Source organism: Bos grunniens, chromosome 18, assembly GCF_055505025.1.
Source record: "Bos grunniens cultivar Pamir isolate PY7600 chromosome 18, Bosgru_T2T1.0, whole genome shotgun sequence".
NCBI classification, from domain to species: domain Eukaryota; kingdom Metazoa; phylum Chordata; class Mammalia; order Artiodactyla; family Bovidae; genus Bos; species Bos grunniens.
Window position 1 is genome coordinate 60,934,623 of NC_141182.1, and position 10,994 is coordinate 60,945,616.

Here is a 10,994-nt window from a genome sequence, read left to right on the forward strand (position 1 = left end):
GCCCAGATGAGAGACGTGCTGAGAATTTTACATGGGGTAAAATTTTATGAATCTTGGTTCAGAATTTTGCAATCACTCTTTTTAATTATTCTTCCTGTGACTTTGTTAAATTTTCATTTGCTAAAATGATCCCGTGTAAAATCTTAGTTCAACAGAAGAAAAAAGGAAAATTGAAGCCAGTGAGTTTGTGAGAGAATTCATAGCAAGCATTGAGGGACGTTGTGGGAGGTCAAGGCTAGAAACAGGCACAGAAAGTGCTAGTACGTGGGGTTCAGGCTTATAAGTGACCTTGGGTGAAGTGCTCTGGGCTCCAAAGACTGAAGGTGGATTGGTCCCAGACCAAGACGCCCAGGATTCTGGTGAGCTCTGTGAGGGTGTCATTGAAGGGAACCTTTGAAGTAGACCCTGGGGTTGAGTAAGACTGCTGATCACAGTCTTAACACTTCATTCATTACAACCAATGGAGACACTAGAAACCATTCACTTTTATTAATAACCATGTATTAATGTCACACAAGGTTGAAATCAAACATTTTACAATCCACAGTATGCTGCTGCTGCTAAGTTGCTTCAGTTGCGTCCGACTCTGTGACCCCATAGACGGCAGCAAACCAGGCTCCGCCATCCCTGGAATTCTCCAGGAAAGAACACTGGAGTGGGTTGCCAATTCCTTCTCCAATACGTGAAAGTGAAAAGTGAAAGTGAAGTCGTTCAGTCGCAACCCCATGGACTGCAGCCCACCAGGCTCCTCCGTCCATGGGATTTTCCAGGCAAGAGTACTGGGGTGGGGTGCCATTGCCGCAGTATGATCCATGATTAAATCAGATTAAAAGTACAGAGAAAGATACTCATTTTCTGATAAAAGGATGTGAGGATCATTATGTTTTTGACTTACAAAACAAAGCCTAGGAAACACTTAGTAAACAAGAAATACACTAATTACATGCCTTTTTTGAAAGGGTTCTAATACATTTCTAGGTTATTACAGATGCTGTCTTTATTTCAACATTGTCAAGTAATATACTTCACTTATGCTGATATTATAAAGATATATCAATATTGTAGTGAACTGTGATTGTGTTCTTACAATTCAAGTGATATAACTATTGAAAATTTAGAACCGACTTTTGGAGAAGTTCCCTGGTGGTCCAGTGGCTAAGACTCTGCATTCCCAATGTGGGGGTCTGGGTTCAATCCCTGGTCAGGGAACTAGATCCCACATGCTGCAACTAAGATCTGATGCAGCCAAATAAATAAATATTAAAAAAAAAAAAAGAACCATCTTCTGCCTTACTTTAATACATTGGAAGATTACATGATCACTTACATTAGGGCAACCTCACAGGATACTTCATATCAATGACAAACACCTCCATTTAGATGTTCATTGTACATTTTACGTTAAGGTATCCTTCATCTTCTAATGGAGAATAGATAGAGATAGTTGCAACACAAAATAAAAAGGATAATCTTTGAAGCTTAAACCGTCAAAAACCTGTTTTCATTCACACTAGAAACAAAGCATAGTATGGATTATTTGAGCATTGAATTACATTCATTTTGCTTTTCAACTAATCTCAAATCAAGTCATTGTAAACAAAGACACATTGCTAATAAGTGTAGCTTTCTAACAATCAACCTTCATCTCATGATCCTAGCTAAAATATCCATTTTCTATGTTTTTAAACGATGGATTGCTCTCTATACAGTAATTCTCCTACTAGAGAAAATTAAAAAAAAAAAAAAAAGATGATTGATGAAATACTTTTTAGTATGCAGTCTCTGATATTTATTTCAATTTGATTTTTAATTAGTTTTCTACATATTTGTTACATTTCCATAGGTTTCTTGTATAAACTCTTGTTTTCTGATGTATATTTAGGGCAAACGCCTTCCATCACTTGTATCATCACTCTGCAGCATGTGTTCTGAGATGTTTAGTGAGATGACCACCATGACTAAAGGCTTTGCCACATTCTGTACATTTATAAGGTTTCTCTCCAGCATGAACTTGCAAATGTGTAGTAAGAATTGAGTTCCGATTAAAGGCTTTGCCACATTCAGTGCATTTATACGGTCTCTCCCCAGTATGGATTCGCTGATGTTTAGTAAGACAACTGTTAATAAAGGCCTTGCCACATTCCATACATTTATAACGTCTGTCCCCCATATGAATTTGGTGATGTTGAGTAAGACTTGAACTTGTAATAAAGGTTTTGCCACATTCTTTACATTTGTATCATTTATCCCCAGTATGGATTCGATGATGTGCAGCTAAAGTTGAACTCCGAGTAAAGGTTTGCATCTGTACAATGATAAGGTCTCTCGCCACTATGAATTCGCTGATGTCAAGTGAGATGTGAGCAACGGATAAAGGCTTTGTCAAATTCTTTACATTTATAAGGTCTCTCCCCAGTATGAATTCGCTGATGTCCAGTAAGAAGTGAGAGACGATTAAAGGCTTTGTCACATTCTTTACATTTATAAGGTTTCTCTCCAGTATGCATTCGCTGATGTTGAGTAAGACCTGAGTTCTGATTAAAGGCTTTGCCACATTGTGTACATTTATAAGGTCTCTCCCCAGTATGAATTCGCTGACGTTGGGTAAGATGTGAGCAACATATAAAGGCTTTGCCACATTCTGTACGTTTATAAGGTTTCTCTGCAGTATACATTTGCTGATGTTGAGAAAGTGTTGAGTTGTGATTAAAGGCTTTGCAAATAAATCTGTATATTTGTAAGGTTTCTCTCCAGTATGAATTCACTGATGTTGAGTAAGATGTGAGCGAAAGATAAATGTTTTCCTACATTCTGTACATGGGAAAGGTTTCCTTCCTGTATGAATTTTCCTATGTCTACTTCTATCGGATGAGTTACAAAGACTTTCCCACATATCTTACACTTGTTTTCTTTCTGTGAATTCTGAATAGTCTGCTGTTGAACAAGTTCTGTAGACTGATTAGAAATTTTACCATATTCACTACAATTGTAAGTCTTCTCTCCAGTATGAGTGCTCTTATATAGAGAAAGACCTGACATCTGATAAAAGATATTTCTACATTTATTAATTTTAGAATCCTTGTTTGAAGATTCAGGTCCCTGATGTTTCATAAGGTTTGAGTCTCCTTCAACCTTATACCCAGTTTTATTGCCTGAATACGCTCTCACTCCATCATAAATACTCTTGCAATTATTGGGGCTGACGCTCTTACAGAAGTGTTGACTCATTTTATTATACACGGAAAGTTCTTCCATATTAACCATATCATGGGATGTATTAAACAATGATGGTTGGATTACATCTCTTCCATTATCATCAACATTATACATTTTGGCATGGGGAAAAAATATCTGTTGGTGGAAGAATAATGACCCCCTGCTCACAGATCCCTCAAGTTAATTATATTGTGAGTTTTCCCCCTCATTTTTAAAATTCCGGTGTTCAGACACGCTTGGGTGATTTTTTAATATGTTACATTGAGTATTGTTGGAATGAGTATTTGTAGTAGAGACTAGATTACCTTCCGGGCTTTCCACGTTTCCTTTCAGAGAACATGTATGTTTCAAAAAATGATGGAAATCTTTTCTTAAAAACTTACAGTTCTCATCAGATGTTGAAGACTGAAGTTGGCATTTTCCCCAATTTGACTTGCATTGCTCATTTCTTTTTGCAGTGATGTGTACCTTATGTTAACTGTCTCAGTTTCTTTATGTCCATATAAACATCCTCTCTGTCTTTCATATGCCCTCATATGTTCCCAGTCATTCATTAAATGTTCTGAGGTGAAATCTTTCATATTTTCCTAGGTTTGCTTTTGGAAATACATCTTCTAACCCTGGATTCTTTAGCATCAAATCCTGGGTATCTTGAGGAGACAGAGTTGAAAGATATCAAATAACAAGTTACTTTACCTACTATTCTCAGTGAATATCCTTAAAGATTTAAAGAAAAGTGATGACTCCTTTGCTTGTTTAAAAATAAAAAACAGACAGAAGGATCAAGATGCCAGAGGATCAGGCAGAGATGGGAGTTCATCTCTCTCCACAAACACAACAAGAATACATCAGAAATGGAAGAATTTTCACAGAGCCCCTGGTGAACACAATCAGAGGGCCTTGGACAATGAAAAGGTCAAGAAAGATTTCTGTGTTGACAGATAAGACAAGAAAAAGAAGAAGGAAAAGTAACAGGAGAGGAATTGCAGTGGGACCTGAACCTTGGGGCGATCTGAAGACAGGTCAGGTCTCCATATCCAGGAAAGGCCCTCACTGGGGGAGCCCAGTTGAGACAGAAGACGAGCCTCATTCTCTGTGGAAAGAGAACACACCAACAGTCTGTGGCAGCAGCACAGAGTGAGACGTGTACACAGGGTACTGACCCCTGCCCTGCCCACCCAGCCTGAGAGGGTGTCCACCACTGCAGACAAGGGCTGGGTGCTGGAATGTGGGGTCTAGAGAGCAGACCCAGGCAGAGGACTGCTGTGGGCTGTGAGAGGACATCCTGCAGGAAAGGCAGGGAGGGAGGAGCTCTATAAACGGGGATGTTGTGGCAGAAGCCTGAAGCACCATACAGCATAGCACCATTGCTGACTGATGACCAAAGAAGAAGCCCACCACAGCCCCTCTTCCTCTGTGCTGGCCCCTGCCTCGCCAGCATCCAGGAAGGGCCACCACCCGGGTGGGCTCTATTGAGCCCCAGCCACAGCCTCCCCCCACACACCTCCTCCACCATCAGCAGACTCCTGTGCTCTGTGGAAGCCTCTGGAGCAGACACCTGTGGGTCGGCCACATGCACAGATGGAGCTGAAAGCACAGCTAGCCCCAGGGTTAAGGAAGAGAAGCTGAAATCTCTCTTCACAGCTGCACAAACAATGCTTTTACACCCACAACTGGCTTTGTAACCTCAGCCCCTTAAGAGCATTTGAATGGAAAAGCAGACCCCATCCCCCTCACCCAGTCACAACAGGTGTAGCTTTAGCAGCTGTAGACTTTGTGGGTTCTTACATGAGGGGAATGGGCCAGGCCAGATCCTGAGCTGCCCCCACAGCACCACATCGGGTCCAGCTCCATGATGAATGCGATCCTGGCCCCTGATTTCAGTGGATCTATGCTGCTGACCTGGTGAAAACAACATCTGAGAGACCCCAGGGCCATGTGCCGGCATACACAGGGTTAAGGTGGGGTCAGAAGCAATGTCAACACAGGGTCACATGAGACTCACACAATGTGCAAAAGGTGACACACACAGCACACCTAGAGGTGAACATCCTCAGAGGAGCAATACTCAGTGGTTTCTCTCCCAGTGGGTGTGCTCCAATCCCACCTGCCTCCACCATAGATCAGAAACAAAGTGAAGAAACAGATCTGGGGACTCTATTCCACCAACCAGGGAGCAGACTCCGCCCCTAATAGGGCAGGGATAACCAGAGAGCAATGGGAAACTCCCTTCAATATCCAGGGAAGACTCGGGTCACAATAACAGCAATCACACCCCCTATTAAGGGGATAAGGACACAAGCCTGTGGAGCAACCTCACACTCCAGGGAACAGACACCAGAAGGAAAAACTAGGATTCTGCAGCTTTCATTACACAGAACACAAACACAGAAAATTGCACAAAATGATCATACAGAGAAATATGCTGTGGAGGAAGGAACAAGATAAAAGCCTATAAGAACCAATAAATGAAGAGGGGATATTAGTCAGTATAATGATTAATTTCCACCTTCAATTCAATTTAGTTGCTCAGTCATGTCCAACTGTTTGCGACCCTGTGGATGGCAGCATGCCAGGCTTCCCTGTCCATCACCAACTCCCAGACCTTGCTCAAATATATCATAAGACTGATTCTCTTTGATGTACATTGTAAAACAGTTATATTCCAATAAGAACTTTTACAAAAGATGTCTTCGTATAATCTAAAAACCTTAAGAGCGAGGAACAACAATTAAAAATATGATGGAGAATCTCCTAGGATCTCATGAGAATTTATTTGAAAACGCTTTGAGTTTCAGAGATAAACTCTGAAAATCACAAGTTTAATTGGAAGATGTAGTGACACAAAGACTTCAGTGACTGCAAATTCAAAACAATTCAAACTCAAAACAAACATGGATATTTCAAATGTTAAGTCTCAGCTGTATCTAGAGAGCTAACATAATTTTGAATATAAAAATCAAAAAAGCCTAAATAGAGGGAACCTGCCAAGTTATATATGAAGCTATCACTGTATAGACTAGTTCACATTATTTTAAACTAAATGAAGCAAAATAGCTACAAGGTAGCCAAAGAAGCTCACCTAAAGAGAGACTTGGACATTATTTTGAACAATAAAAGAGTAGGATGAAACACAACATTATATTTTGTAATCATGTAAGAGGTGAGGTATTCCAAAGCAACATCAAAAATCAGAGCGGAAAAAATACCACACGGCATAAAGGAAAGATTTAGGTTTCAACGTTGTGTAATAAAGAACTTAGGGACATGCCTGATGGTCCAGTGGGTAGAAATCTGCCTGTCAATGCAGGGGACACGGGTTCCATCCCTGGTCAGGGAAGATCCCACAAGCCTGGGAGCAACTAAGCTACTGTGACACAACTACGGAAGCCCACCTGCTCCAGAGCCTGCCAGTTATGAATACAACAACTGAACCCGTGCCTTAGAGCCAGAGCTCCACAACAAGATAGTAGCTCCTCCTAATCACAACAGAGAAAGCCCAAGTGCATCAGCAAAATCCCAGCATAGCCAAAACTAAATAAATATTAAAATTTCAAAAGAATAAGAGAATTTAGCAGGCTTTGGCCCACAGGTTCTGAAAGTTAGCTTTTACTCTTGGAATTTAAGTTTTTTCCCCTCTTGGAATTTCCTTAGTGACTGAAGTGGCTTTATTACTCTCCGTTGTCCCTGATAATTTATGCTAACAAGAGGACTTACAAGTGGGCCCATAGTTTAATAAGAGAATGACTCAGGTTGTGAAGCTGGTAATTTCACAAAGACCAATGAAGTGACTAGAGGTACGGGGCTTTAAGCCAGGTGGGCTTATTAACCCAACCCAACTTCTAAGGAGGGGAGAATGTTGGAGATGTTATCAACCATGCCTATGTAGCTAAACCCCAACAAAAACTCGGGACTTAAAAGCTTGAGTGAGCTTCTTTGGCTGGCAATACGGTTTTCTGACACACCGATATGCCAGGAGGGCAACGGGTCCCTTCGGATGAAGACTATGGGTAAGTTCAAACAAACCCGTTCAGAAGTTAAGGAGCTTATCAAGTCCAAAAAAAGAGCATTTCAGGAAAGACAGACAGAACAATCAAAAGGACTATGCCTCTTATCTCGAAACGAGTCATTTCTGACTCCTTGCTTTCCTCTTTCTCTGGGCTTCACTCTCAGGTAAGATCAGTCTTGGGAAGTGACCCCTGAGTGTTGAAAACAGGCTATCCAATACTCAGAAAAATACACTGAGGTCCCTGTAACACAGCCACACACACAGGGAGGATCTCAACAGGTACAAAACAAAATCCTGTACGGCCACTGACACAGGAGGGATTCTGGAACAGAGATCAAACGAGGTATTTTTAGTTTTATTGTTTTCTTCAGAACTCGCGGCCCTTCCTGTGAAAACCACACGTTCTAGGCAGACCCACCCTTCAAACCTTAGGCGAGACCCTGACCAAACTCCATACAGAATAGAGCCTCTTTCACCTCTTCGTGGATCAGGGACCTAGCGGTTGGGCAATGCAGGACTTTCAGCAGCGGTCTCTACAAGTTAGAAGGCAGAACTGCCAGAGAAGGACATGGACTCTAGAACTGTATTAACAGCAAGCGGACCTGGGCCCCAGGGACACGGCAGCTAAGCTAAAGGACTTCAGAACTTTTCACGCGATCCGAAGACACACTGGGGACGGGAAAATGGGGACGGTAGTTTGAACGGCCACAGAGACCCCGGAAACCCACGTGTGAAGGACAACAGGCTGTGGGACTACGAAATTCAGATTTTAAACAAACAAACATTCAAACTGACCAGAACTCTCTATCGCTCATTTAAACTCAATTCCGGGTCTGCAGGATACTGCGCACGCGCGGGCGGAAGATCCGGTACAGAGGAAGGTGACTGCGCTACGCCGCAGCCAACGAGAGGGGATGTAAGGGGAGAGGGTGGGACGAGGGCGGAAGCTCAGATACGTAGTAGGGGGCCAGTAGGGGCGGAGCCTTGTATCCCCTCACCCTCGCCCCTGTCAGTTTTGGGTCTGTTGGTCCTTCTGTCCAGCTGTGCTTCCTTTCTCTACATTTTGATGTCTGTAAATCTGATTTCCTCTGGAGCAGAGCTGCTTTCTGCCTGTTCTAAGTTAATGTTTCACACAACTTAAGGCTAAAGAGAAAAAGTTTGAGAGCTGCCTCTGGGAAGCCGTGCTGTTTTCAGCAAGTTGAAAAAAGAGGAAAATTCAAAAGCCCTTTGTGTGAGTGTATGAAGATAGGTGTCTCCTCAGTGACGAAAAGTAGAACATAATCACTTCAGCAGCAGCAGCAACAATTAACAGAATCAATATGTGTATCAACAGATTCTGGCAGGAGTAACAGTATGTCGTTTCTGTGGTTATATTATAAACGACCATGTGGGTTCCGGTCTCCCTCATTCTTTCTGGACTCACTTCCTAAGAGAAAAACCAGCTGCCCTGTTGTAAGCAGGTCTCTAGTTACAATTACTGAGGTTTCCTCCTAACAGTCATCTGAGTGATTCAGTTCAGTTCAGTCCCTCAGTCCTGTCCGACTCTTGGGACCCCATGGACTGCATCACACCAGGCCTCCCTGTCCATCAGCAAATCCCGGAGTTTACTCAAACTCATGTCCATTGAGTCAATGATGTCATCCAACCATCTAATCCTCTGTTGTCCCCTTCTGCTCCTGTCTTCAACCTTTCCCAGTATCAGAGTCTTTTCCAATGTCACATCTTCACATCAGGTGGCCAAAGTACTGGAGTTTCAGCTTCAGCATCAGTCGTTCGAATGAATATTTAGGGCTGATTTCTTTTAGGATGGACTGGTTGGATCTTCTTGCCTTCCAAGGGACTCTCAAGAGTCTTCTCCAACACCACAGTTCAAAAGCATCAATTCTTTGGCACTCAACTTTCTTCACAGTCCAACTCTCACATACATATATGACCACTGGAAAAACCATAGCCTTGACTAGATGGACCTTTGTTGGAAAATTAATGTCCCTGCTTTTGAATATGGTGTCTAGGTTGGTCATAGCTTTCCTTCCAAGGAGTAAGTGTCTTTTAATTTCATGGCTGCAATCACCATCTGCAGGGATTTTAGAGCCCCCCAAAATAAAGTCTGACACTGTTTCCACTGTTTCCCCATCTATTTCCCATGAAGTGATGGGACCAGATGCCATAATCTTAGTTTTTGGAATGTTCAACTTTAAGCCAATTTTTTCACTCTCCTCTTTCATTTTCATCAAGAGGCTTTTTAGTTCCTCTTCACTTTCTGCCATAAGGGTGGTGTCATCTGCATATCTGAGGTTATTGCTATTTCTCCTGGCAATCTTGATTCCAGCTTGTGCTTCTTCCAGCCCAGGGTTTCTCATGATGTACTCTACATATAAGTTAAATAAGGAGGGTGACCATATAGCCATGACGTACTTCTTTTCCTATTTGGAATCAGTCTGTTGTTCCATGTCCAGTTCTAAATGTTGCTTCCTGACCTACATATAGGTTTCTCAAGAGGCAGTTCAGGTGATTTGGTATTCCCCTTTCTTTCAGAATTTTCCACAGTTTATTGTGATCCACACCGTCAGAGGCTGTGGCATAGTCAATAAAGCAGAAATAGATGTTTTTCTGGAACTCTCTTGCTTTTTCCATGATCCAGTGGATGTTGGCGATTTGATCTCTGGTTCCTCTGCCTTTTCTAAAACCAGCTTGAACATCATGAAGTTCACAGTTCACATATTGCTGAAGCCTGGCTTGGAGAATTTTGAGCATTACTTTACTAGAATGTGAGATGAGTGCAACTGTGCAGTAGTTTGAGCATTCTTTGGCATTGCCTTTCTTTGGGATTGGAATGAAAACTGACCTTTTCCAGTCCTGTGGCCAGTGCCGAGTTTTCCAAATGTGCTGGCATATTGAGTGCAGCACTTTCACAGCATCATCTTTCAGGATTTGAAATAGCTCAACTGGAATTCCATCATCTCCACTAGCTTTGTTCGTAGTGATGCTTTCTAAGGCCCACTTGACTTCACATTCCAGGATGTCTGGCTCTAGGTCAGTGATTACACCATCATGATTATCTGGGTTGTGAAGCCTTTTTTTTTTTTGTACGGTTCTTCTGTGTATTCTTGCCACCTGTTCTTGATATCTTCTGCTTCTGTTAGGTCCATACCATTTATGTCCTTTATTGAGCCCATCTTTGCATGAAATGTTCCCTTTGTATCTCGAATTTTCTTGAAGAGATCTCTAGTCTTTCCCATTCTGTTGTTTTCCTCTATTTCTTTGCACTGACCACTGAGGAAGGCTTTCTTATCTCTCCTTACTATTCTTTGGAACTCTGCATTAATATGCTTATATCTTTCCTTTTCTCCTTTGCTTTTCACTTCTCTTCTTTTCACAGCTATTTTTAAGGCCTCCCCAGACAGCCATTTTGCTTTTTCGCATTTTTTCCCCATGGGAATGGTCTTGATCCCTGTCTCCTGTACAATGTCACGAACCTCATTCCATAGTTCATCAGGCACTCTATCAGATTTAGTCCTTTAAATCTATTTCTCACTTCCACTGTATAATCATAAGGGATTTGATTTAGGTCATACCTGAATGGTCTAGTGGTTTCCCCTACTTTCTTCAATTTAAGTCTGAATTTGGTAATAAGGAGTTCATAATCTGGGCTACAGTCAGCTTCCGGTCTTGTTTTTGCTAACGGTATAGAGCTTCTCCATCTTTGGCTGCAAAGAATATAATCAATCTGATTTCGGTGTTGACCATCTTGTGATGTCCATGTGTAGAG